Source organism: Dermacentor variabilis, chromosome 6 (assembly GCF_050947875.1).
Source record: "Dermacentor variabilis isolate Ectoservices chromosome 6, ASM5094787v1, whole genome shotgun sequence".
In the NCBI taxonomy this organism is placed as follows: Eukaryota; Metazoa; Arthropoda; class Arachnida; order Ixodida; family Ixodidae; genus Dermacentor; species Dermacentor variabilis.
In genome coordinates, this window is record NC_134573.1 from 198,193,611 (window position 1) to 198,218,801 (window position 25,191).

The window sequence follows — 25,191 nt, forward strand, 5'->3', positions numbered from 1 at the left end:
GCCATTAGTTTCTTGAAGTAAAAGCGCAAGGGGGCGTCCGACACAGTCAAACAAGAGGTTCAGTTCTGTCGCACAAGTGCCGAGCCCTCGGCAGTTCCACTGTAAAACGTGTGGAGTGGGACTGTCGAGGGCTGTACGCGAAGCCGGGTGGCTATTGACGCGAGGCGAAGAGCTGTTGGAGCAAGCCATATTGTCGTTGGAAGTGCTTTTCCTGCGCTTGGAGGAGAGGGTGCAAAAGTTGTTGTACCAGCAGAGCCAGGTCTGTCTGCGGTGTGGTAGTAGAGGTTGTTTCTTGCGTTTTAGTGAGCTCCTGCGGATTGCATGGCTGCTGCTGTCGCTTGGCACGAACACTTTCGAGCAGTGCTGCATGCCTTTTTTCGTTCTCTTCTAGTTTCCGCCGCAGTTCGACGTTCTGTCGTGCGAGTTCCGCAATCTCAGCTTCTACATTGTCTTTCGATGTATCAACCAGCTGCGATGGTGAAGGCAGCATAGGTGTGGTATAAGGTAAAGAGTTCGCCGGTTTGTCTCGACTTGGTTGAGTTCGCTTGAGCGCTGCTGCGTAGTTGAGGTTGCAGCCGTTTCCTCCCGTTGTTGGTTGTATGCAGTTCTTTGAAACAATCTCGTTCACTGCTTCCTTAATGGTACGTGGCTGCGGTGAGATGTTTTCACTTTCACGTAGCTGCTGCGTCAATTTGACGTCATGGCACGGGACAGTTCTAGTGCGGCTTCTCGATCGGTGTGCGCCGTGCCTTCTACGACGAGAGCGGGGCCTTGAGCGGAGTTTCTTAGCAATTTTCGCGTCGGACTTCAGTTTAGCTGGACACTTCGGGTCAGTCGCCGTGTGACCTTCTTCTTCACAGTTGCGGCATCTGGGCGTCGTCTGTTTGCATTCATTGCCAGTAGTACTACCTTCGTGTGTCTTGCCGCATGTAGGACATACCGCTTCGTGCGGGCAGACATCCTTCTTGTGACCAAAGCGATGACAACGATTACACACGATGCTTTTAGGTTCGTAAATTGAAACTCGGGTGATGCGGCCGTAATACACGACTCTGTTAGGAGGGTGGCGTCCCTCAAAAGTCAGCAGACATGCCCCACGCTTTCCCATTGGGCGCGCGTCAAGGATACGTCGGTGCTCACAGGTCAAGGCTGCCCGGAGTTCAGCCTTTGTTTCATTGCAGTCAACGTTGTATATAACACCTCGACACATGTCTCGTCCGGGTGCCTGATACACTTGTACTGGTATCTGTCCGTGGTTCACGTCTAGGTGTGAAAGTTTGAGAAGCCCGTCTGCTTGCCTCTTGTCGTGAACGAGCAATCTTATGGTGTTAGATGCTGGTTGCAACGTGTACGTCAAAGGCTTGGTGTTGACGGCAGCGGGTGTGGCCATCACGAAGTTGCGGTGGAGGTCCTTGCCTGGTACAGTCGTGAGCGCCACGTTTACCCTTGGTTTCACGACTAGCACAAAAGTTTCTGGCGGTGTTTCCTTCTCGGGCCGCGTTTGGTTGTGCTTACGGCGTTGCACTTTCCACACTCCTTCGGCACCGTAATATTCAAACGCGTCCTGGGAGAGAGCTCCGGCGTCTCGAATTGTCTCTAGCTTCTCAGTTGAGTTTGCGTAAGAAAACAGTTCTTGAGACGCGTGCAATGCAGTCTCTGCTTGACGTGGCGTTGTCACATCAGACTGTAGGCTTGAGGATGTCGGTGGTGCTTGTGTTTGCATGTCGTCTTCGTCACTGGAAGGGGCGGACGCGTCTTCGTAGGTCGATGACGTGAAAGAGTCGTGCCGCGTTCGTTTCGATACCGCACTGGCCGTCGTTGACAGACTTGCAGAGCGGTCTCTATCACGACGGTGGCGGCTGCGGCTGCGTTCGTTCGGTTCCCTATTGTTCTTTCGTCTTTGGCGTTCGCGTCTATGTTGTTGGTCAGCGGTAGCATGCCCACAGCGTTCTTCATGCATCCCAGCAGAGCGTTCTGTGGTAGACGCTTCCGGAACGCCTTCGGGACGTGGCGTAGCCGCTTCCTGGCCCCAGTCTTGGGCAGGCGTCATCAAAGCTGATTGTCCCTGGCGTTGTTCATGGTCGTCAGATGGAGGTAGCTGCGATGACCCGGGCTCGGTCATCAACGCAGTCGTGGCCATGCATTAGGCTTAGCAAGGCCGCCCGCTGGCGCGTAAAAGCGGCCGTAAAACGGCCAGAAAGCAACGCACCTTTCCGAGGCTTGTCTCGACGTGTGGCCGAAGCGACACCGATGAAGAGGATGTGCGACAGAAGATGGTGAGACGCGAACAGCACGCGTAACTGTCGAAAAGAAACGGAGCGCCAGGAAAAGACGTGCGCTCGCATCCGAACCGGAAGTTGATCTCCACTTCATAAATAAAAAGCAACTTCCAAGATGGGCTGGGTGGGAATCGAACCAGGGTCTCCGGAGTGCGAGACGGAGACGTTACCACTGAACCACGAGTTCGATGCTTCAAAGCGGTACAAAAGCGCCTCTAGTGAACGCGGTGTTGCCTTAGAAACGAGCTGTTTCTAAGGCTCAGGCGTGCGTCGCTTGCTCAGGCGCACATTTCGTTGTCGCGCCGAACGCTGCGTTGCTCGACGCTCACCGCGTCCGATGCGGGGCGCGTAGTCGCTGCGCCGTAGCCCATTGTCTTACACCCCTTGGCGGGTCGACGGGAACGCTGTCGCGTTCCACTCTTGAAGGCGAAGCTTAAGCGTCCTCCAATTTTTTTCGAAGTATTTACATGGCCGTCAATTTTGATCCTCAAGTTCTTACTGTCATCCCATGCGAAAAGCTCATTGTTAACACGCATCTTATCGTTAATTAAGCGAACTTTCTTGCCTTGTTCTCTTTCAATTTTAGCACTATCCCACAAGAGTTTACGTTTTCTTAGTGTGCTGCGCGAGTAATCGTTTTGAATCGATATTCGACTACCCTTTAATTTGTACGCATTTTTTAAGACAAGCTGTTTTTCGGTAAAATCCTGGAAGTAAATGATGACTGGTCTCTTGTTACCTTTGCTACCAAGACGATGAATTCGGCCGACGGATTTGCAAGGAACAGCAAGCTTTGCAGAGAACACCTCATCAAGAACTTTATTTTTAAGAATAGGCTCAGTTTCGCTGGTATCCTCCGGAATGCCAAAGACGACCAGATTGGATCTCCTGCTCCTATCCTCCAGATCAGTCAACTTTGCCTGCAGTGATTTCACTGTACGCTCAACGTCATCTACACGCGAGGCTCGTTTTTCTAATTCAATGAATCTGGCTCCCCAATCAGCTACAACGTTTTCCACCTTATTCTGTTGCTCCCTGAGCGCAGTCACGTCCGCTGCCAACTTGTTCCGACCAGACAGCAACTCTTTCAGCATGGATTCGATAGAATGTTTGAGCGATTGTTTCGCTTTAGTGTCCCTTTAAGGAGGAAGCGCAGCGCGCGCCACCGGGTGGGCATAGCCAACTAGCGAGCGATGCACGAAGCGCAGCATACACGCCCTCTCACGTTACTGCATGTAACGAGCGCGCGCGCGCGCAGGTGTTGTGAGCGAGCGAGCAGGAGACGCCGGGAGAGGAGAAGCGAAGCAGGAGGGAATGACGTCACATCCACTCTGCTAGGCGGATGTTCAGTCTATGCCAGACAACTGTTTTCCATTAATTAGCCAATTAAATATCATGTCACCTTCTTCTGTTTGACGTCATTAGTGACGTCATTACTTCCTCCTCCTACTTCCGGGCTTCCTGGAATTTCGCCAAAGTCGTGCTAACGTGGCGCGCCTCTAAAGTCTACGGTTCTGTGCTTTGGTGTGCGGTAATCAGTGATTTCTAATTAATTCTCATTATTCCAGACACCTCAGTAAATAAACTTGTAACTAAACTTAGGCTCTGATATGCATATCTATAATGAATCCCGTGAATTAGTCATCCGTACTTGAAGTTTACCTACACATTGCTCATAACACGCCCTTTATTTTCGACAAATATAAACAAAATACTTTGTTTAGTTCAACGAGGACATCGCTGAAACCAAGTCGGAACGTGTTATGACGCTTGAAAATAAGGAAAGAAAAACGACGGCTTAGTAATTATTTGCAACGCCGTTAAGAAGAACAGAAACGTAAAAATTTGGTCTCACATTGCAGTTACCATGTCCCCCATCCATTTTCCACAATATATAAACCTGTAGTGACCTATAGCTATGTCGAGACATTGGGTAGCATAGCTGATAGCGGCCATACGACACGGTCTAACATTGAATAATAATTTTTTTGGGAAGGCTGTAGTTGATTCAATCGCATTTACCTTCGTACAGAGAGTTTTCATAGGGTACCACTAATTTTTGCTAAATTTTGTCTTGGTGATTTTTATAGTTCTGCCAGGGCAGCGGGCTCAATTCTTCCCTGCTCGTTAGACACGCTCATCAACACTCCAAAGTGCTTGCATACTTAATTTATAGCAAAAGCCCCAATTACCCATCTATTTTGAACCTCACCTGAGCATCACCCATTAGCGTGTCCTAACTTGTCCGAACATAACGAGATGCCCTACTTTAGTTCAGTGAAGACACCAGGCGAAACTAATGCACAGTGAAGTCTCACTTGAGTTCACTGAACGGAATATTCACTAGAACATGCAACACCATTGGGCACAGCAGACATCGAGTCAAAAGTGAGAAATACTATTTACGGAGTTATGTACATCAATATATACGAAGTGCGTAACAGTTACGTTGCTGCCTATATTATTTTGAAAAAATATATAATTTTCATTTGCACTGGTGCTCTTAAAGCGCAAGAAGTGACAAAGCTGTGCAGAGAATCTGTGCCTTGTGCATTTCCTCTGGCACAGCTTGTTGCTGAGACACAAAGTCCAAGGCATCCTACAGCCTCGGCTAGAATTACAGGGTTTGAATCTGCCGCTGACACTGCATATATTCCTCGTCGCATTTTTCTTCTTCGGGAAGAACGCTGGAAACAATTTCCAGATCGGGTAATTCAGCACAGGTAGCGAGCTGGAGGGGCGACTTGAGGGCGGCGGGCATCGTCTACGTCAGCGCTGCAGAGCGCAAAACTTCGTTGAACTGCTGATCTCAAAAGTGAGCCCTAATCAAGTTCGTTCAACTGAAATATTCGCTATCATGAAATCGGTTTACCTGAAAGGTTTTTGCATAGAATGCGAAAAACAACCGCCGGGGATTTTCTAGAAGTTCATCATTCAAAAATATTCGTTAAACCGACCTTAATACCATTGAGAGTTTTCCGTATCCCGCACGAAAAAGTAAAAAGAAAAAGAAGGATAAAGGTTGAATAGTTATTCTTATCGCTTTAAATGACCCCAAAACATTAAAACTGCTCGACACATTGCACTTAAAATGCTGGCTATTCCTTCAAAGTACAAAAATATCTGAAACGCACAGTCTCCTTGGGACATTGGGAAACCTAGCTAATAGCAGAAGTGTGATACTTTCGAACTTTTGCTTACATGTTTTTAACCTTATGCTTGATCAACACGCATTTACCGTCGCACATAAACTGACCCTGTCAACCAGTGGCGTAGCCAGAAATTTTGTTCGGGGGGGGGGGGGGGGGGAGGGGGGCTCACGTTGCAACTCGGCCTCCTCCTTAGAGGTAGCTTTAGCTCGGGCCCTACTCCGACGCCGCCTATTCAAATACATGTAAAAGGCAAAAACGTTTTTATGAGATAACCCCTCGACCGATTATAATAAAATGGGCTGCATTTGAAAGAGGAAGTTAAATTCTAGTGACTGTTGGAAGCGGAATTTCGATTTAGGGCTTGAATATTTTTTAACAGATTTTCAAAAATTCGGAAGTTTCAAAAAAATAGAAGCACGAAGTTTACAGATTCATAGCTTTGCATAAAAAACAGATGTCTCGGTTCTGTAAACGGCATCCATTAGACCATTCAAAGGGGACTAATTCGATATGTCACTTTACATATTACGTGAATTAGTTACGTTGTTTGCGAGGATTCTGCAAAGTTGTAATTACATATTAATAATATTTTATATTCGTGTGTAACATATCAATTTTGTCCGCTTTAGATGTGCTATTAGATGCAAATCACAGAATTGTATTATCATTTTTCGTTGTTGAGTTACAGAGCTGTAAACTTGATAATTTTGTTTCTTTGGAAAATTTTCGATTTTTGCCAATTTTTAATAAAAAATGGAGCACTTAAATAAAAATTCGAAACCAACAGTCACTAGATTTTAAGTTTTTCCTTTAGATACAACAAAGCTCACCAAATTTGGTGCAGCGGTTGCCGAGAAAAGCGAATTATCCAGTTACATGTATTTAGATAGGAGCACCCGAGCTAGGAAGCTTTAGTTCGGGCCCAATTTCGACGCGGCCTATTCAAATACATGTAAACGCAAGAACGTTTTTCTGAGAAAACACCTGGACCGATTTTAATGAAATTTGTTGCATTTAAGAGGGAAAGTTAAATTCTAGTGACTGTTGGAAGCGGAATTTCGATTTCGGCCCTGAATTTTGGTAAAACGATATTCAAATGTTCGACAGTTTAAAAAAAATAGAAGCACGAAGTTTACAAATTCATAGCTCTGAATCGAGAACAGATATTGCGGTTCTGTAAACGGCATCCATTAGATGATTTAAAGCGGACAAATCCTATATGTCATTTTACATCTTACGTGAATTTGTTACGTTGGTTGCAAGGGTTCTGCAAAAGCTGTATTTCCATATTACTAAATTTTTTTTATATTCATGTGTAACATATCAATTTTGTCCGCTTTAGATGTACTATTAGATTCAAATCACAGAATCGTATTATCATTTTTCGTTGTTGAGGTACATAGTTGTAAACTTGATAGTTTCGTTCTTTCAAAATTTTCGACTTTTTGCGTATACTTAATAAAAAATACGCAAAGCTTCCTCTTAAGAGGAAGCTTTAGCTCGGGTGCTCCTATCTAAATACATGTGAAAAGAGAATTCGTTTTTCTCAGCAACCACTGCACCAAATTTGAGGAGATTTGTTGCATTTAAAAGAAAACCTTCAAGTATAGTGACTGTTGGTTTCGAATTATTGAATTAGGTCATCAATTTTTTATTAAAAATTGGCAAAAGTCGAGAATTTTCAATAACGAAACTATCAAGTTTAGGACTCTGTAACTCAACAGCGAAAAATGATAATACAATTCTGTGAATTGCATCAAATAGCACATCTCAAGCGAACAAAATTCATGTGTTACACATGAATATAAAAAATTTAATATTAGGGAAATACAACTTTTTCAAAACCCTTGTAAACAACGTAAAAAATTCACGTAAAATGTAAAATGACATATTGAATTTGTCCGCTTTGAATGATCTAATGGATGCCGTTTACAGAACCGCGATAGCAGTTCTTGATGCAGGGCTATGAATTTGTAAACTTCGTGCTTCCATTTTTTCCAAACGGTAAAATATTTGAAAATCGTTTAAAAAAATTCAAGCCCTAAATCGAAATTTTTCTTCCAACAGTCACTAGAATTTAACTTTTTCTTTCAAATGCAACAAATTTCATTAAAATCGGTCCAGGGGTTATCTCATAAAAACGTTTTTGCGTTTTACATGTATTTGAATAGGCCGCGTCGGAGTTGGGCCCGAGGTAAAGCTTCCTCTTAAGAGAAAGCTTTAGCTTCGGTGCTCCTATCTAAATACATTAGAAGGGGAATTAGTTTTTCTCAGCAACCGCTGCACCAAATTTTACGAGGTTTGTTGCATTTAAAAGAAAAACTTACATTCTATTGACTGCTGGTTTCGAATTTTCCATTTACATGGTCAATTCTTCATTAAACATTGGCGAAAATCGCACATTTTCATTACACGAAACTATCAAGCTTAGAACTCTAGCTCAACAATGAAAAATGATATCATAATTCTGTGAGTGGGCTCTATTAGTACATCTACAGCGGAAAAAACTGATGTGTTCCACATGAATCTCAAAAAAATTTAGTATTATGGAAATACGGCTTTTGCAGAACCCTTGTACACAACGTAACCAATTCACGTAAGATACAAATTGACATACCACATTTGTCCGCTTTGACTATTATAATAGATGCTGTTTACAGAACCGCGATATCTCTTCTTGGTGCAGAGCTATTAGATTGTAAACGTTGTGCTTCTATTTTTTTCGAACTTCCGAATTTATCTAAATATTTTAAACAAAATTCAGGCCCTAAATCGAAATTCTGCTTCCAAGAGACACCATAATTTAACTTGCTATGTTAATGCAACAAATTTTATTAAAAGCGATCCAGGGGTTATCTTAGAAAAACGTTTCTGCGTTTTACATGTATTTGAATAGGCCGCGTTGGATTTGGGCCCGAGCTAAAGCTTCCTCCTAAACAATTTCCCGAGGTATCAAATAAATGAACAATATTTGCATTGCCAATGTCAAAAATGCTGCAAACGAATTCTTCAACGCTACGCACTGTCAAAACAAGTAAAATGTGTATTTTTTCATAAAGGAATATACTCGTATGTGCCAAATATTTTGCCCTAAATTACTGATATCAATGCTTCCATGTTTTTGTCTATTTAATAAGTATAGAAAACATCACACAACCTTTTGAACTATATCAGCTCGAATCTAGCAAAGCAGTGCATGTCATTGATATGAAAAATGTAAAGGCCATGAAATTAACAAGTTGAGGACAAATATGTTAATGAAACTTTGTCATTCAAGAACCGTGTTTACATTCTTGTACATATGCAACGACCAGTGAAAAATCTCAACGACGCTGTCATTTGTTCCAATGTATTACGCAGAAGCAGCTTTCACCGGTCGTGTATCGTGAGTAATTGCACCGAGGTTATAGTTGCAACAGAGAGCACGTATAAAAAGCAGTTCTGCAAGATGTACGAGGTCGAGTCAAATAAAAGTGAGCCAATGCGAATATATGACAAACGGGGTACTTTATTTAAAAGTAGTCGCCATGAACATTTAGGCGTTTGTCCCATTGACTAACGAGTCGCATGATTCCCGTCTCATAAAACTCCTTGGGCTGCTGCTACAAAAAGTTTGCAACTGACTCTTTCACGTCATCGTCCCACACGAATCTAGTTCCCTTGAGCTGTTTTTTTCGGTTGCCCCAAAATGTGTAAGTCGCAAGGCGACAGGTCTGAGATGCATGGCGGATGTTTCAGCGTTTCCCACTTGAAGTTTGCCAGTTTTGTGTTAATCACATCGGCGACGTAGCGACGGGCATTGTCGTGGTGCAAGATGACTCTATTACTCAATTTACCACGTCGTTTTTTCCTGATTGCGACACGCAGCCGCTCCGGCGATTCACAATACCGGAAACGATTGATAGCCTCTCAAGATTCAGCAAATTCTATCAGTAATGGCTCCTGACGATCGAAAAAAAAAAGGTCAACAACACCTTTCCGGTGGAAATGACGGTCTTTGCTTTCGTTGGGCGTGGTGAATTTGAATGTTTCCACCGTAAGATTTGCCGCCGTGTGTCAGGCTCGTAGTAGTGGCACCATGGTTCGTCCCCGATCACAATGGCAGACAAGAAGTCGTCACCCTCATTGTGATACCGGATTAGATGAGTTAAAGCGGTGCCGAAATTCTGGGTCTTCTGGCGGTGGTTCAAAATCTTGGGCATTCATTGCGCACAAAAGAGCCGATAATCGAGATCTTCATGAATTATGGCGTGAACCGAACCGTGACTGACGTTCACACACTCTGCAAGTTCATCGATGCTTATCCTCCGTTCCTGTCTGATCAGCTCATCAACCTTTGCAATTTTGTTGGGGGTGATTGAACGATGGTTTGGCCCAGTCTTGGGTCGTCTTTGCTACTTTCACGTCCTTCTTTGAACCGTTTGCTCCAACACTTCACAGTGGCCAATGAAATGCAATGTTCAACGTACACGGCAGCCATACGGCGACTAATTTCTTTTTGGGAAATACCTTCAGCTGTCAAAAACTTCACGGCAGCACGCTGTTCAACTTTTAGAGTGTCATTTATGTCACGCAACCGTGCTCAACCCAGTGTATGAGAGCATTAAAGAACCTTTATCCTCACACCTGCATGTCACTTTTGTAAATGAGAGATGCCTCTCTGCTACGCGCAAGCCTCGCAGATGATGAATCGAAACAGTACTGCGGGGGGTGGGTAGGTTCATTTTCATTTGACTCTCCCTCGTACATTATAAAAGCGAAGATACAATGGTATATACAAATGCGAAGATACAGCTTGATAAAGGGCAACAAAAGTGTCAGTGCAAACAAAGTTTTACGTGCCAAAACCACTTTCGGATTATGAGGCACGCCGTAGTGGAGGACTCTGGAAATTTTGACCACCTAGGGTTCTTTAACGTTCACCTAAATCTAAGTACACGGGTGTTTTCGCATTTCGCCCCGTCGAAATGCGGCCGCTGTGGCCGGGATTTGATCTCGCGAACTCGTGCTCAGCAGCCCAATACCATAGCCACTCAGCAACCACGGTGGGTAACAATATGCCTAAATATACGTATAAGTCTCCAATAAATCTTACGTATCTAAGAAAAAGTCACTGTATATAATGCGTCAAACAAGGCAAATAAACATGTTGCGCAATCACAGATTCACAGAATCCTAGATCCCGTCCCCATTCCATTCCTGGGGAGGCTGAAGCCCCATAAGCTCCTCCCCCCCCCCCCCCCACTGGCTACGCCCCTGCTGTCAGCAATTAACACCCGAACTCCGTCGAGTGAGGCTAGCTTAGCAGAACTCTTTGAGGGACTATCAGACATTGTTTGGGATATCATCGGACTTAGTGAGATTAGAACTGGAGAGGCTCATGCAGTGCTGACTAACGGCCATGTCCTCTGCTATAGAGGTCTCCGAGATAAGAAGCACAAGGACATACTGGGCAACATTGACGAATTCTACAGCATTAGTGAGAGGTTAGCAGTATTTACTTATTTATTTATTTATTTTCAGGGCCCGGAGGCACTACAGAAAGGAGTGGGGTAAACATAACAAACAATTTGTGCAAAGAACATTGGATTTAAGCAAAGGCATGTTGAATGGCGTTCTTGAAGTTAGCAGTGTATGTGATGGCGGCGATGGCAGTGGGAAGATGGTTCCATTCCGTGCTTGTTCAAGGAATGAAAGAATCACTGTAAAGATTAGTCTTACATGACGGCACACCTACTTTAACGCAACGGTCTGATCGAGATGAAACATAAAACGCCTGTGTGAGAAGCTGCTCTTTTGATACAGGGTTAAAGTGAGAACTTTTATGAAATAGCGAAAGGCGAGCGTATTTTCTACGGGATGAAAGATCGGGTAAGGTTAGGGTATTTTTCATTGCTGTAACGCTGGAATGACGCGAGTAATTTGATAAAATTAATCTAGCTGCACGGTTTTGGATTGATTCGAGGGCAAGTGTTAAAGTGGTTTGAGCGGTATCCCATATGGCGCATGCGTATTCGAGCTTTGATTGTACCAATGTTCGGTAAAGAATTGCTTTAAGGGATGAAGGCTCAGATGAAAAATTACGACGCAGGTATCCAAGCATGTGGTTAGCACTATTACAGACGTGCTCAATGTGGGTGTGCCATGAGAGGTTATTTGTGATATGAAGACCGAGATACTTGTACGAGTGAACAGGTGTTAGCTGATTACTATTAGGAAAGTATAGGCGCGTGTCAATGCATTTTGAACGGTGGGAAATTTGCATAGCTTTTACACTTGGTTATATTAAGTTGCATTAGCCATTTACTGCACCAGAGTGACACATTATTCAGATCGTTTTGAAGTTTGCTTGCATCAGCTGGATTAGTAATTTTATGGTAAAGTACACAGTCGTCAGCGAGGAGCTTAATAAAGGAAGAAGTAATGCAGTCAGGGAAGTCGTTAATATAAACGAGAAAACGCAATGGACCCAGCCCCGATCCTTGCGGCACTCCCGATGTTACAGCAGAGGAAGGAGATGAGCAATCATTAGCTGTTACATACTGTGTTTTGCTAGTCCGGAAGTCTCTAATCCAAGATAAGACGTTAGGATCAATATTAAGTTTGCTAAGCTTAAGCATTAGTAAATTATGTGGGACCGCATCAAATGCCTTGGAAAAATCCAGGAAAAATGTAGTCAGTATTGTAAGTATGCGCACTGTCATGTTAACACATGCCCTTACGGTACGAAGTGCGCATGCTCATATTTGTATCTGTCCCTATATATGCAGCCCCTTGTCTGATAATAAACACACTTTGTACCCTGCCTCCCGACCGTTCACATGGTGTCAGAAGTGGGGCGGCGACGTGTTTCGCAAGCCGCGTTCATCGCTGTTCGTCCCCGCCCCCTCGTCCAGCTGCACCCCTAGTACACTCCAGAGAAAGAAGTATGGCGTCGACGGTTCTACCACCGCCGAAGCCACTGGAAAGTACGGGTGACGCTTACCAGAACTGGATCATCTCGAAAAGTGAGTTTACTCTATTTTCTACGGCGACCGGACTAAGGAAGCAGCCTAAAGAAGTTCAGGCAGCACCATTTCTTGTGACAGTTGGTGAAGAAGCAAGGCGGGTGTTCTATACCTTCAAATTCGCAAATGAGGACGAAAAGCAAGACCTCGACAAGCTCATTGAAAAATTCGAAGCCCACTACAAACCAGCGAAGAATTTAACGTTCAACGAGTTTCGTTTTGGCTCCCGAGATCAACGTGAGGGCGAATCTTTTAACTAGGGGCTGATCGTTATCCGAACTCTTGCTCGCTTGTGTGAATTCGGAGAACTGGAGGACAGATTACTGCGCAGTCGAATAATTCTAGGAGTTAGAGACAAGGACCTGCAGCAGAAACTTCTGTCTGAAAATCCGTCGTATGCCAAAACAGTGGAAATATGTCGAGCAAGGGAACAAGCGAAGGAGCACTTTAACGAGATCAGGGAGGCAGAAGTAAGCGCAACCGATGAGGCCACCGTACATGCTGTGAAATCAAAAGCAAGCCTCCGAATTTGCTCAAACTGCTCTTACACACACGGAAAAGCAAAGTGCCCTGCGCAAGGCAAGCGCTGTAACGAGTGTGGTGGCCGAAACCACTTCGCGCGGGCGTGTCGCCAACCAGAAGCGAGACCGAGGGGCCAAGCATGTAAGATAAAACAGGTCGAAATGGCAGATGACGAGGGCTATTTTCTTCAAACCCTCGAAGTCAATGCAATTGATGGCCACGACCGCTGGTCAGCGACTGTCGACATCGCAGGTTCCGCCATACGCAGCAAAATTGATACCAGAGCCATCTGTTGCGTCATGCCCGAAGTGACACTCAGAAACTTAACTACGAAGCCAGCACAAGACTGCTGCTCTACGCTGCGGTCGTTTTTCGGGCACATAGAAAAGGCGACGAAGGAGATCGACCTTCAGGTCACCAGTACAACGCAGTCTACCACGGCGCTATTCTTTATCGTGAAACAAGCGGTCCCTGTGGCAAGGTGGCTGAACGTTTAGGGCTGATTGGCCGCATAAACACCCTAGACGCCTTGGAAACTAACGAAATCATGGAAAGATTTCGAGATGTCTTTTAGGGGCTGGGAGAAATCAAAGACGTAGCCTACCACAACCTGAAGCTCGAGGCGTCATCAAGCCAGCGCAACGAATCGCCATCGCCCTTCAGGAGCGCGTCCGAGCTGAGCTGGACCGGATGGAGCGCGACGGCGTCGTTGCTAAGGTAACAGAAACGACTTCCTGGTCTAGTCACATGGTTGTGGTAGTAAAGAAAGAAAAAGTACGCATATGCTTGGACCCATCCGACTTGAATAAGGCACTTCTAAGAGAGCACTGCCACATGCCGACGTTAGAAGATATCCTACACCGCGGCTGCATGGAGCGAAATTCTTTTCTACTCTGGATGCATCGTCAGGGTTCTGGCAGATCAAGTTGGACGAGCCGAGCTCCCGCTTATGCACTATGAGCACGCCCTACGGGCGATACAGATTCCTGCGCATGCCGTTCGGCATCGCTTCCGCGCCGGAAATTTTTCAGCGGCTGATGCACCAGGTACAAGAGTGCTTGAGGGGCGTTGACGTCGTTATGGACGACGTATTGGTTTGGGGACAGTCACCAGAGCAACACGACAGAAATTTAGTAGCTTTGCTGTCCCGGTGTAGACAACACAACCTGAAGCTCAATAAGAACAAGTGCAATTTCCTCCAGCCCAGAGTCCGCTACATGGGCCATATTCTGACTCCAGAGGGGGCTGTGCCTGGACCCGAGCAGAGTGGAAGACATCGTGCAAGTCCCGCCACCGCAAAACCGTAAGAAACTGCAAGTTTTCCTCGGCATGATCAACTCGTGGCTCGGTTTGTCCCTAACATATCCACGTTGTCAGCGCCGCTTCGCGAGTTGTTAAAGAAGGACGTCGCGTGGGTCTGGACAGACCAGCAATAAAACAGCTTTCGTCAATTTCGAGCGAACCTCACAAAGGCGCCAGTCCTTGCCTATTTTAACCAAGAAAAACCATTGACCTTGTCGGTAGACGCCAGTCACCATGGCGTAGGAGCCGTTCTTCTACAGGATGGGCAGCCAGTTGCCTACTCATCCCATTCGCTAACGGAAGCACAGCAGCGCTACGCGCAGATCGAGACGGAAACACTAGCAATTGTTCATGGTTGCACAAAACTTTAAGATTATATCTTCGGGCAGTCAGAGGTTACCGTCGAGTCGGATCACAGACCTCTGGAATCTATATTCAAAAAGCCACTTTGTGAATGCCCGCTACGATTGCAGCGCATGAGGCTTGTTTTGCAAAGATTCCCAATCAAGGTCACGTTCAAACCAGGCAAGGAGTTATTTCTAGCTGATGCGCTTTCTCGCTTCCCGAGTGCTATGGAACTAACCGACGACACAGAACAATTTCAAGTCAGCGTTATTTCTTCTCTTCCTGTGTCAGACCAGCAGCTTGAGAGCATTCGGCATGAAACTAACAAAGACGCCAGTATGGCTGAACTGCGCCGTTATTCGAGCACAGAATGGCCGGAAACGAAGAATCATGTGCCGCATGCCCTGCGTCCATACTGGTGTTACCGCAACGAACTGCATGTTGAGGAAGGCCTGGTCCTCAGAAGCAACAAAATAGTCATTCCTCCGGCCAAGCGACCGGAAATTCTGCGTTTGCTACATGCCGCACATGGAGACGAAGAAAAAATGAAGATGAGAGCCAGAGAAGTAATGTTCTGGCCCGGCATGAACGCGGACATCTCGGCTCTAGCTAAGTCATGCGCAGCGTGCGAAAAGTACAAGCGCAGGAACACTAGACTGCCTATGCTTAGTCACGAGATACCAGGCTTGCCATGGCAAGTAGTAGGGCTTGATATTTTCCACCACGATGACCAGTCCTACTTAATCCTCGTGGATTTCTGCTTGTTCTTTTTCGAGATTCGAAAGCTACGTCATACAACAGCGACAGCGGTAAACAATGCGTGCATGCTCGTCTTCGCGACTCATGGAATCCCGGCAAAGCTGTGCAGTGATAACGGCCCACCTTTCAACAGCGCGTGCTTCCGTTGCTGCGCAGCTCGGAATTGCCCACGTAACTTCAAGCCCGTACTATCCTCGTGGTAATGGCATGGCGGAGCGTGCAGTGCAGGAGGCGAAAAAACTGCTAACGAAGTGTCCTTTAGCAACTATGGAATTTGACAGCGCCTTGCTGGAGTGGCGAAACATGCCAAGGGACGAGCAAGTGAAGTTGCCCGTTCAAAGGTTGATGGGTCGCCAAACAAGGACGCAGTTGCCGGTTCTTCCCCAGCACCTCGAACCGCAGACTGTGCCACCACAAGCCGTTCGCAATCGCCTCCAGGAAATAAGGGAAACGCAGCGGATCTTCTACAACCGGACGGCCAAGCGTCTACCCCATCTTCGCAGTGGGTCTCCAGTATCAGTGTACGACACCATACGCAGAACCTGGTCGCCAGCTGTGGTTGTAGGCCCTGCAGGCACACCTCGGTCGTACAACCTACTTACAGACAGCGGACAAGAGCTGCGGCGCACCAGGGAGCATCTCAGTTCCAAAGAAATGCAACCTACGTCGGACCCTGAAGCTACAGTTTCTGCAGAGTCAGTATCCCAGCCTGACCAGGTGGCGGAGCTACAACCTGAAGACACCCTTCGTAGAAGTAACCGTCTGCGTAGACCGCCACAACGTTACCCCCTGCCAGAGAGACCGCAGCATTAGGTCCCGGACATGCGAATTTGTAAATTCTTTGTTCTCATTTTTGTTTTCTCTTCGAAAAGAAGGAAGATGTAAGTATGCGCACTGTCATGTTAACACATGCCCTTACGGTACGAAGTGCGCATGCTCATATTTGTATCTGTCCCTATATATGCAGTCCCTTGTCTGATAATAAACACACTTTGTTCCCTGCCTCCCAAACGTTCACAAGTATCAAAACCTAGGTCAGCATTAAAGAACAGGTCATTGGTAAATGATAATAGCTGAGTTTCACATAAAAAGTGCTTCCTAAAGCCGTGCTGACAAGGGTTAAAAATGAATTGGTTTCTAGGAAATTAACTAGGTGTGAATATATGATATGTTATAGAATTTTGCAAGGAATACTGGTTAATGAGATACGGCTATAGTTATTGGGTGAATGTGTAGTACCTGACTTGTGAACAGGAACCATCTTTCCAATCGTCGGGTAGAATTGAGCACTGTAAGGACTGTTCAAAAATTTTAGATAGATTAATAGATGAATAAACAGCAGTGCATTTTAGAATTTTCGACGTGATTTCAATGGGTCCTGCAGATGAAGATATTTTTAAGCCGTTAATTGGATTGGTTATACCGTTCCAATCTATTGCAATGGGATTCATAGGTGGGAAATTCCGAACCGCGAGCAAGGGGTTACAAACAGGCGCCACTTTATGAAAAACTGATGTGAAAGCATTATTCAGCACAATGCAGCATTCATCGACAGGAACAGCGATGTCGGAATATTCTAGATGTATTTGCCTGTTAGTTTTCCCGTCAACAATGCTCCAAAATTTACGAGGGTTACTGTGCTAGTATGAACGAAGCGTAAGAGTAAAGAAAACGTGTTTTGTTTCAGCAACCGCCCGAACATAAGCAGCGTTAGCAGCTTGATAATCTGACCAACGTATAACGTGGTTCGAACGTTTCGCGCATCGAAACAAGCGCTTCTTTTTGTTACGTAGGCGGCGTAATGTTGTATTGAACCACGGGGAACGTTGGTCAGATTTAACAACTATTTTGGGTACATAACGATGAATAAGGCACAGTAATTTGCTTTTATACATCAATCAGTATTCATTGACCGAGCGCTGATCAAGCTCGGCAATAAATTCACCAACAAAGCGTTCCATTTCTACCGTCATAGCCTGAAAATCGGCTCTAGAAGAATCACGGATATGCTTTACACTTTTTTTTTATACAAACACGAGCTTGGATATCAAAATGCAACACTAAATGATCACTTATTCCTGGCTGATAACTTATTGCAGAAACAAGGTCAGGTGATGTAGTGAGGATCAGATCTATGGTGTTAGAGCAATTAGGAGTAATGCGTGCTGGTTGGTGGACGAGCTGACTGAGGTTGAAATCAGAACATAGGTTTATGAATTGAGTACACTCAGACGAATTGTGCTCTAAATAAACGAGTTGGGATTGCCATTTTATGTTCGGGAAGTTAAAATCACCCAGGAGAAAAAAAGGTGAAAAAAAGGTACTCGTAATCAAACTTAATAAGAGGTATAGATTAAAGGTACTACAAGCCTACGCTACAAGATCCACTCATGGTGATGATATAGTAGATCGGTTTTATGAAGATGTTGAATTAGCGATGAGTGAAAGTGCACACTCAGTATACTGTAGTAGTGGGCGACTTCAAAGCAAAAGTGGGGGAAAAGCAGGCTGGTGAACAAGCAATTGGCAACTACGGCCTCTATTCTAAGAACGCTAGAGGAGAGATGCTGCTAGAATTCGCAGAAAGGAATAAGCTGCGAATAATCAACGCCTTCTTTAGGAAGCGTAGCAACAGAAAGTGAACCTGGAAAAGCATTAATGGTGAAACAAGAAATTAAATTGATTTCATACTTTCTGCCAATCTCAGCTTAGTGCAGGATGTAAAAGTCTTAAGTAGGGCAAAGTGCAGTAGCCATAGGTTACTGAGGGCTAGGATTCACCTCAATTTGAAGAGAGAAAGAGTAAAATTGGTTAAGAAGAAACAGGCCAACCTAGACGGAGTAAGGGTACAAGCAGACCAATTTAGGCTGGTACTTGCAAACAAATATGCAGCCTTAGAACCGAGAGATGAAGATGACATAGAGGTAATGAATGAAACCGTAACTAGGCTAGCTTCAGAGGCAGCGATCGAAGTGGGAGGAAAGACACCAAGGCAACCAGTAGGCAAGCTCTCCCGATTAGCAAAGGGCTTAATAAAGAAACGACAAAGAATGAAAGTGTCCAACTCAAGAGATAACATAGAATTCGCGGAACTGTCAAAATTGATCAACAAGGCCAAGATAAGGGATGTTCGAAATTATAACGTGGGAAAGGCTGAGGAAGCCGTAAGAAATGGACGCAGCCTGAAATCAGTGAGAAGTAAACTTGGCCTAGGACAAACCAAGATTTATGCACTGAAAGATAAGCAGGGTCATATCATCAGCAATCTCGAAGGTATAGTAAAAGCAGCGGAAGAATTCTATACTGACCTGTACAGTACCCAGAGGAGCCACGATACCTCCATTCGAAGTAGTATTGAAAAGGTTGCACAGACTCCTCCTATAACTAGCGATGAGGTCAGAAGGACCTTGCAACACATGAAACGGGGAAAAGCGGCAGGAGAGGATGGGATAACAGTCGATGTAATCAAAGATGGATGAGACATAATGACTGAAAAACTGGCAGCTCTCTATACGAATTGTCTATCGACTGCAAGGGTCTCAGAAAACTGGAAGAATGCAAACATTATACTAATTCACAAAAGGGAGACGTTAAAGAATGGAAGAATTATAGACCCGTTAGCTTACTTCCAGTATTATATAAAATATTCACTACGATAATTTCCAGTAGAATAAGGGCAACACTTGACTTAAGTCAACCAAGGGGACAGGCTGGCTTCAGGAAGGTATACTGTACAATGGATCACATCCATGTCATTAATCAGGTAATCGAGAAATCCGAACAGTACAATCAGCCTCTCTATATGGCTTTCATAGATTACGAAAAGGCATTTGATTCAGTGGAGATACCAACAGTCATAGTGGCATTACGTAATCAAGCAGTACAGGCCGCTTACGTAAATATCTTGGAATATATCTACAGATATTCCACAGCTACCTTAATCCTACACAAGAAAAATAGGAAGATTCCTATAAAGAAAGCGGTCAGACAAGGAGACACAATCTCCATTGCTATTCACTGCGTGCTTGGAAGAAATATTCAAGTTATTAAACTGGGAACGTTTAGGAATAAGGATCGACGGCGAATACCTCAGCAACCTTCGGTTTGCCGATGACTATGTTCTATTCAGCAACACTGCAGACGAGTTACAACAAATGATTGAGGACCTTAACAAAGAGAGTGTAAGAGTGGGGCTGAAGATTAATATGCAGAAGACAAAGATAATGATGAATAACCGGGCAAGGGAACAAGAATTCGGGATCGCCAGTCGGCCTCTAGAGTCTGCGAAGGAGTACGTTTACATAGGTCAATTACTCACAGGGGACCTTGATCATGAGAAGGAAATTCGCAGAATAATAAAAATGGGTTGGATCGCACACGGCAGACATTGTCAGCTCCTGTCTGGAAGCTTACCATCATCATTGAAACGGAAGGTGTACAATCAGGGAATTTTACCGGTGCTGACATATGGGGCGGAAACTTGGAGACTGTTGTTCCCCTTATGTTTGCAAAATTTGACCTCAATTGTAGTTGTAACTACGCCAGCGCAGCCGTCTAAGTTTTACACTTTTTATAAAACCGACTAACTAATAACGCTATGGACCACTTGCATACATCTACTAGAATATGCGTATTTAACCTACCCTTTTGGAACATTGCCTACACTGTGCTTACCTGATGAGGTAAGCACAGTGTCTATTACTTATGTGGTCACTCTGCCTTTCCGTTATGACTTCTCTCTCTCTCTCTATTGAAAAAGAAAATTTAGCTTCAGCTGTACATTTGTTGGGCTTTCCAGCATGCAGCCGAAAGTGCCCGCTTTCAAAAGTGTGTGTGAGGGGGGGGGGGGGGGGCAAATGACATACTTTGAACCCCCACACTTTTGACAGGGGGAGGGGGAGGCTGAACACGTCGTAGCATGGCGGAAATTACAAACCAACCAAATTTAGGCAGACTGCACGCAATACACCTTCCACTATACTCGTACAAATGTCCCGCTTGTAACGACTACGCCTCCCTACACCACACCACATCGGCGTGCTCCAACATAAAGGCGGCCCCGCAATTACTCAACCCCACAGCAGAGCAGTGGAAGGCCGTGCTGACAAGCTCCGACCCTCGTGACCAGCAACAACTGGTACGGCGGTCCCGGGTGACAGCTGCAGCCGCAGGAGCCCGTGACTGAGGGCGCATCCCCGCACAAGCAGAAGGACACCTGCTTGTCTTTTTTTCAGTAAATGTTTGTCCTCCTCCTCCTACATGGCATCCTCACTTGCCCCGAACTCCTCAGTTGCATCGTGTTTCGCATAAGATCGGCAGGGAGCGTCAAGTGTGCGTACAGGTAGAACATAAAATCTTTGTATTTATTTTGTTAATCTTCATATTTTTTATATGCCGCTATCATTGTTTCGTTCCGAGCTTCACCATTGTTGTGTTTTAGTTACTTTGCCGCATAGACACCCTTGCAAATTTTTAATGATATCGCGCAAGCGCCGACCGCAAGGCGTGGCAGCAGCCTTAATTGTAGCGGAGAGGGGCGGTGGCATCGTCGACTTTATGCGCGGACGTGCAGGGCGATTTCCAGTTGGAATGTACTCTGTTGCGCTGTTCGGATCAGTACCACCCCTCGCCGCTACATGGCGGCCGATGCCAGTGCGATATTATTAAAAGAATAGCAAGGGTGTATGTCTTTTAATGTGACTGGCTCCATTTGGGAACTTGACGCACTTTTCGGTATGATGTCCACTTCTAAGTTCTTTCACGGCAACTGTCACTGGGTCCATGGAAAATTTGGGAGTAGAACTTGGGCTGCTACAGGTATGTGGAAGTGTGCATGTGCAAGGATAACTTGGGTCACTGCTCAAGTTGCCCGAATAGACAACTTGGGCCATTCAGTATGTCCAACTGGGCACGTGAACTCCAAAAATGGGTTCATGCCACTGACTGACAAGCAGAAAAAGACGTGAAAAGTGAAGAAGTCGGCAACAGGAAATTCAAGTCAGAAAGAAGCGAGAAAGTCGGCATCAAAACCAGCCGCGTACATGTAGTGATAGAAAAGTGAACAGAATGGGACCGGAGCTTGCGTAGAGCGAAGGGTGTTGAGCTACAGAGAAATGGAAATATCGGTAACACAAAATTGAAAAACGTCGGCAACACAGAAGTGGCGAATTTGGTAATAGGGTGTGTTTCTGCTTCACTGCTACACGATGAGCAAAACGAGAACAATGTGAACAAGGGCTGCGCGTTTTATTTCACGTTGTTATGACTATAACAAAAGCATAACCCAAATTAAACTCGACCTCTCACTACAGCCCTTGCATGATCGTCGTGACATAGCCCTGCTATCATTATTTCATAAGTATGTCCCACGGCCGCTCGATGCAAAGCAAGGAGCTTTTGGATCGAGCGGCCGTGGTATGTCCATAATACAGCACCATCAGTCCTGCCTCTTGAACCTCCTCCTTACAGGTCACACCGGCCGTACAATCAGTTCAATTTCACGCGTATCTACGGAAAGACTAATTCATTTAACTACTCCGCTCTTCCAAGAGCCATTCGCCTTTCGAACAATCTTCCTAATGCCATCGCTTATGAGAGTGACCAAGAAAAATTCCGGCATCTTCTAGCAACGCATTTTTCAAACTCTACATAACCTAACGTGTTACTTTTTCTGGAGTTTGCTGTTATTATTGTACCACTATCCCTTAAATACTGTTTTATTATAGCCAAATATTTTCCCGCTCGCTCTGTATATTGGTTATATTTTACTTTGGGAAAATTTCTTGTTCACTTACCTCTCGCGTTCAAAAGCATTCGGTTTGTCTTTTGCACAATTTTTAACACTACATTACTGCATGGTAGCGCATTTCTTACACTGTATTTTTTGTATATATATTCACATATGTATTCTAATTATTGTAAAACCTTTGAGTGTACTATCCCCCCTTAAACAATGCCTCTAGGGGCCTAGCTGTAAGGTATCTTTAAATAAATAAATAAATAAATAAATAAAAGCAGGGGCCAGCGTTTCGATAAGGGGACTTGTCTTCTTCAATGTGACATATGCTGTCCTCGCCACAGTATATATAAGTAGGGTTCTTCTAAAGGGGAGAGGGCGTAAGGCGGGCGGGTGCGGCAACGAGGGAAGGTCGATTTGTCAAGGCTTTGTCAAGCTAAAAAGCCTAACAAAGCCGTCGCCGACCACTTCAACCAACACGTCATAACTTTCATGAACTTAAACTCTACATCTTACAGTCAAATTTCCGTTCTGAACGAGAAAGAAAATACAGAAAATCATACCTTATCCATAAGTTCAATACATTTCAACCAATAGACATAAACGATTCAAGGGGACCTTTAGAACATATTCGCTGTCAAATTTCAAGCTATAGGTGACAACACTTCGTTTGGTTGTTTAGTGTATTTTTTTCTTCTTTTCTTACCGGCGAGGGTGTCGAATTGAGAAAAAATAGTGCTGTGCACAACGCTAGTGACAAGGCCGTCTGTCAATCGCGTTTCAACGGCCTAGTGTCAGCCGGCGTGTCTGGTGGTCGTGGGCTATCGTGTCTTTGAAAGAGATAATAGAAGGAGCGGCAGAAACCGGTGCTCGTAAAAAAAAAAAGAAAACAAAGAAAAGGAAATATTGAAATGGAATAAATGAATAAATAAATAAAAAAAGAAACAAACGGCAAGGAAGGAAAAAAACACCAAGCAACCAAACGAAGTGCTGTTGCCTATAGCTTTAAATTCAGCTCAGCGAATAGATTCTAAAGCTCTTTCCACTTTCTGATTATAAGGCACGCCGTAGTGGAGGACTCCGGAAATTTCGCCCCCATCGAAATGCGGCCGCCGGAGCCGTGATTCGATCCCGAGACCTTGTGCTCAGCATGCCGAACACTACTGAGCAACCACGGCGGGCGCCCTCCCCCCTTTAGAAGAACCCTGCGAGGAAAGCATGTGTCGCCTTGAAGAAGACAAGTGCACTTGTCGAAACGTCGGCTCCTGCTTTCACCTTGTTCTCCCTTTGCTCATCGTCTTGAATCTCCATCTCCCGCCTTCCCGCTATTTTCTCTGTGCTTCAATGCTAATGGCATTAACTTCGACTTTCATCGTGATGCGAGTTCTGCTGAAATATTCCATCCTTCATTCTTGCTGTGAATTATTCTTAATTGCGATTAGTTTAATGTTGACTGTTCCTTTCTATAATTGACCTCTTACGTGTTATTGTGTTTAGTTTCTTTTTCTTATATTCCGCCAAAATGATTCCTTCGTTTTTACTTTCATTATCGTGTAGTTTTTCTGAAGTTAATTTTACGTTACTATACCCGTGCGCAATTATCAGACCTCAAAGTTGATTCTGGGCACGGTAAATAAGTTTTTGATTAGTATTATTATAAATGACGATGAGGCGCTAATAGCGCCTGCAATGATGTGTTGTACCCTTATGCTGCGTCATGACGTAGTCGCGGAGAACGTGAAGCGAGTACAGCATCATAGAGGCGGTAGCATTAAGCGGAGACAGGCACAGAATCGATTTTTTATTCGTGCAACGGAAGGCAAATTCGCACATGCACGCCGTGCGTGCAATTCGGCAGCTTAAATCGAGTAACTTTTCAACATGATTCATGCACAGTGGGTCGTTTGCTCCTTCCAAATCAAGTGCAGTACTTTGGGAAATGAATGTGCGAGCTCGCAACGCCAAGGTAGTCGCATCGACGCCGTTGAACGGCCGCCACACACCAGACAGCAAGCAGAACGGGCGCTCACCGAACTGTTTGGTCGGTCCTTTCATAGAGATCTGCGCGGTACGCCGTGCAAGTCGTGTCTTCGGGCACCATTCACGGTCCGCGGAAACGCCGTTGCACACGGGCACAGCCGGCGGGTAGCGCGAACCGGCTGCGCGGCCCCAGCGGCTGCTTTTGTAGACATGGCCGCTCCTCCGCGTCTGCTGCTCGCGCATGCGCGCATGCACCGCGTGGAGGAACAGAGAGATGAGGAGGCAAACGGGCGTTTGGGTAGGGTCCTAGTCTGTGTGGCGCCGGCACGCGTTACTAGAAATTTCACAAACCCACAATACGGCGCGGGGCGAATTTTGCTTGGCGCCAAGCCTGCAACGCTGCGGTTGCTCAGAGTGATCGTCTCCAACGGGTGAGATTGCTGCGTGTGTGCGTGTGCGTGAGTGAGTGAGTGCGCGCAGGGCCGTCAGCCGGCACTTTATTCAAGGGGAGGGGGGTTGTGTCTAGAACGGCTGCCATTTCGAAAGATGTATACGGGCTTATTTTCGTGTGTGAATCAAGCACATTGCTTACATATAATAAATAGGGGTACATTTAAATCAATATAGACATGTTTGCACAGCGCAAAAGACGAGGACTGAAGGAAGAGCACAATACAGGCGCTGACTTCAACTGATAATTATTTGCGATATCGCCACAACTATATACATGAGCAAAGGTAATGAAAAAACAACTTTTGCATTAAGTCACACATGAACCCCTATTGCATCACAGCTAAATACTTAATTTCGTTTTTTGTGAGGGCAATAGACGGCATGCTGATGCTAAGGTCGCCCAGCCGCTGTATCTTGTCAACCTCTATGATTTCACGTGTATGCTGTTCTCGGTGTTTGGGAATTACGACGAAGTTTTCAAATTAAGGGTTACACTGGCAATCTCTGCAGTGAATGCTAACATGAGCTTGCACGGCGGTATAAACATTGTAAAAATGCTCTTTCAATCGCTCATTTAAACGTCTGCCTGTTTGGCCAATGTATTTCTTTCCGCAAGTCAAGGGAATCATGTAAACCACACTCTCAGCTCATGCTCC

The 25,191-nt window shown here is 45.2% G+C and overlaps 1 protein-coding gene and 1 pseudogene across 2 annotated transcripts in view; one reads left to right on the forward strand and one right to left on the reverse strand.

Moving 5' to 3' along the window:
* LOC142586050 (uncharacterized) overlaps window positions 1-24,281 on the reverse strand; it is a 79,668-nt gene extending 55,387 nt beyond the window's left edge. For both annotated transcript variants that reach the window (XM_075697301.1, XM_075697300.1), the window contains exon 1: window positions 24,133-24,281. The gene's annotated coding sequence lies outside the window, so the exon portion shown is untranslated. The remainder of the gene's footprint in view (window positions 1-24,132) is intronic.
* Window positions 13,998-16,337, forward strand: LOC142584477 (uncharacterized; annotated as a pseudogene).
* Window positions 24,282-25,191: the final 910 nt, after the last annotated feature.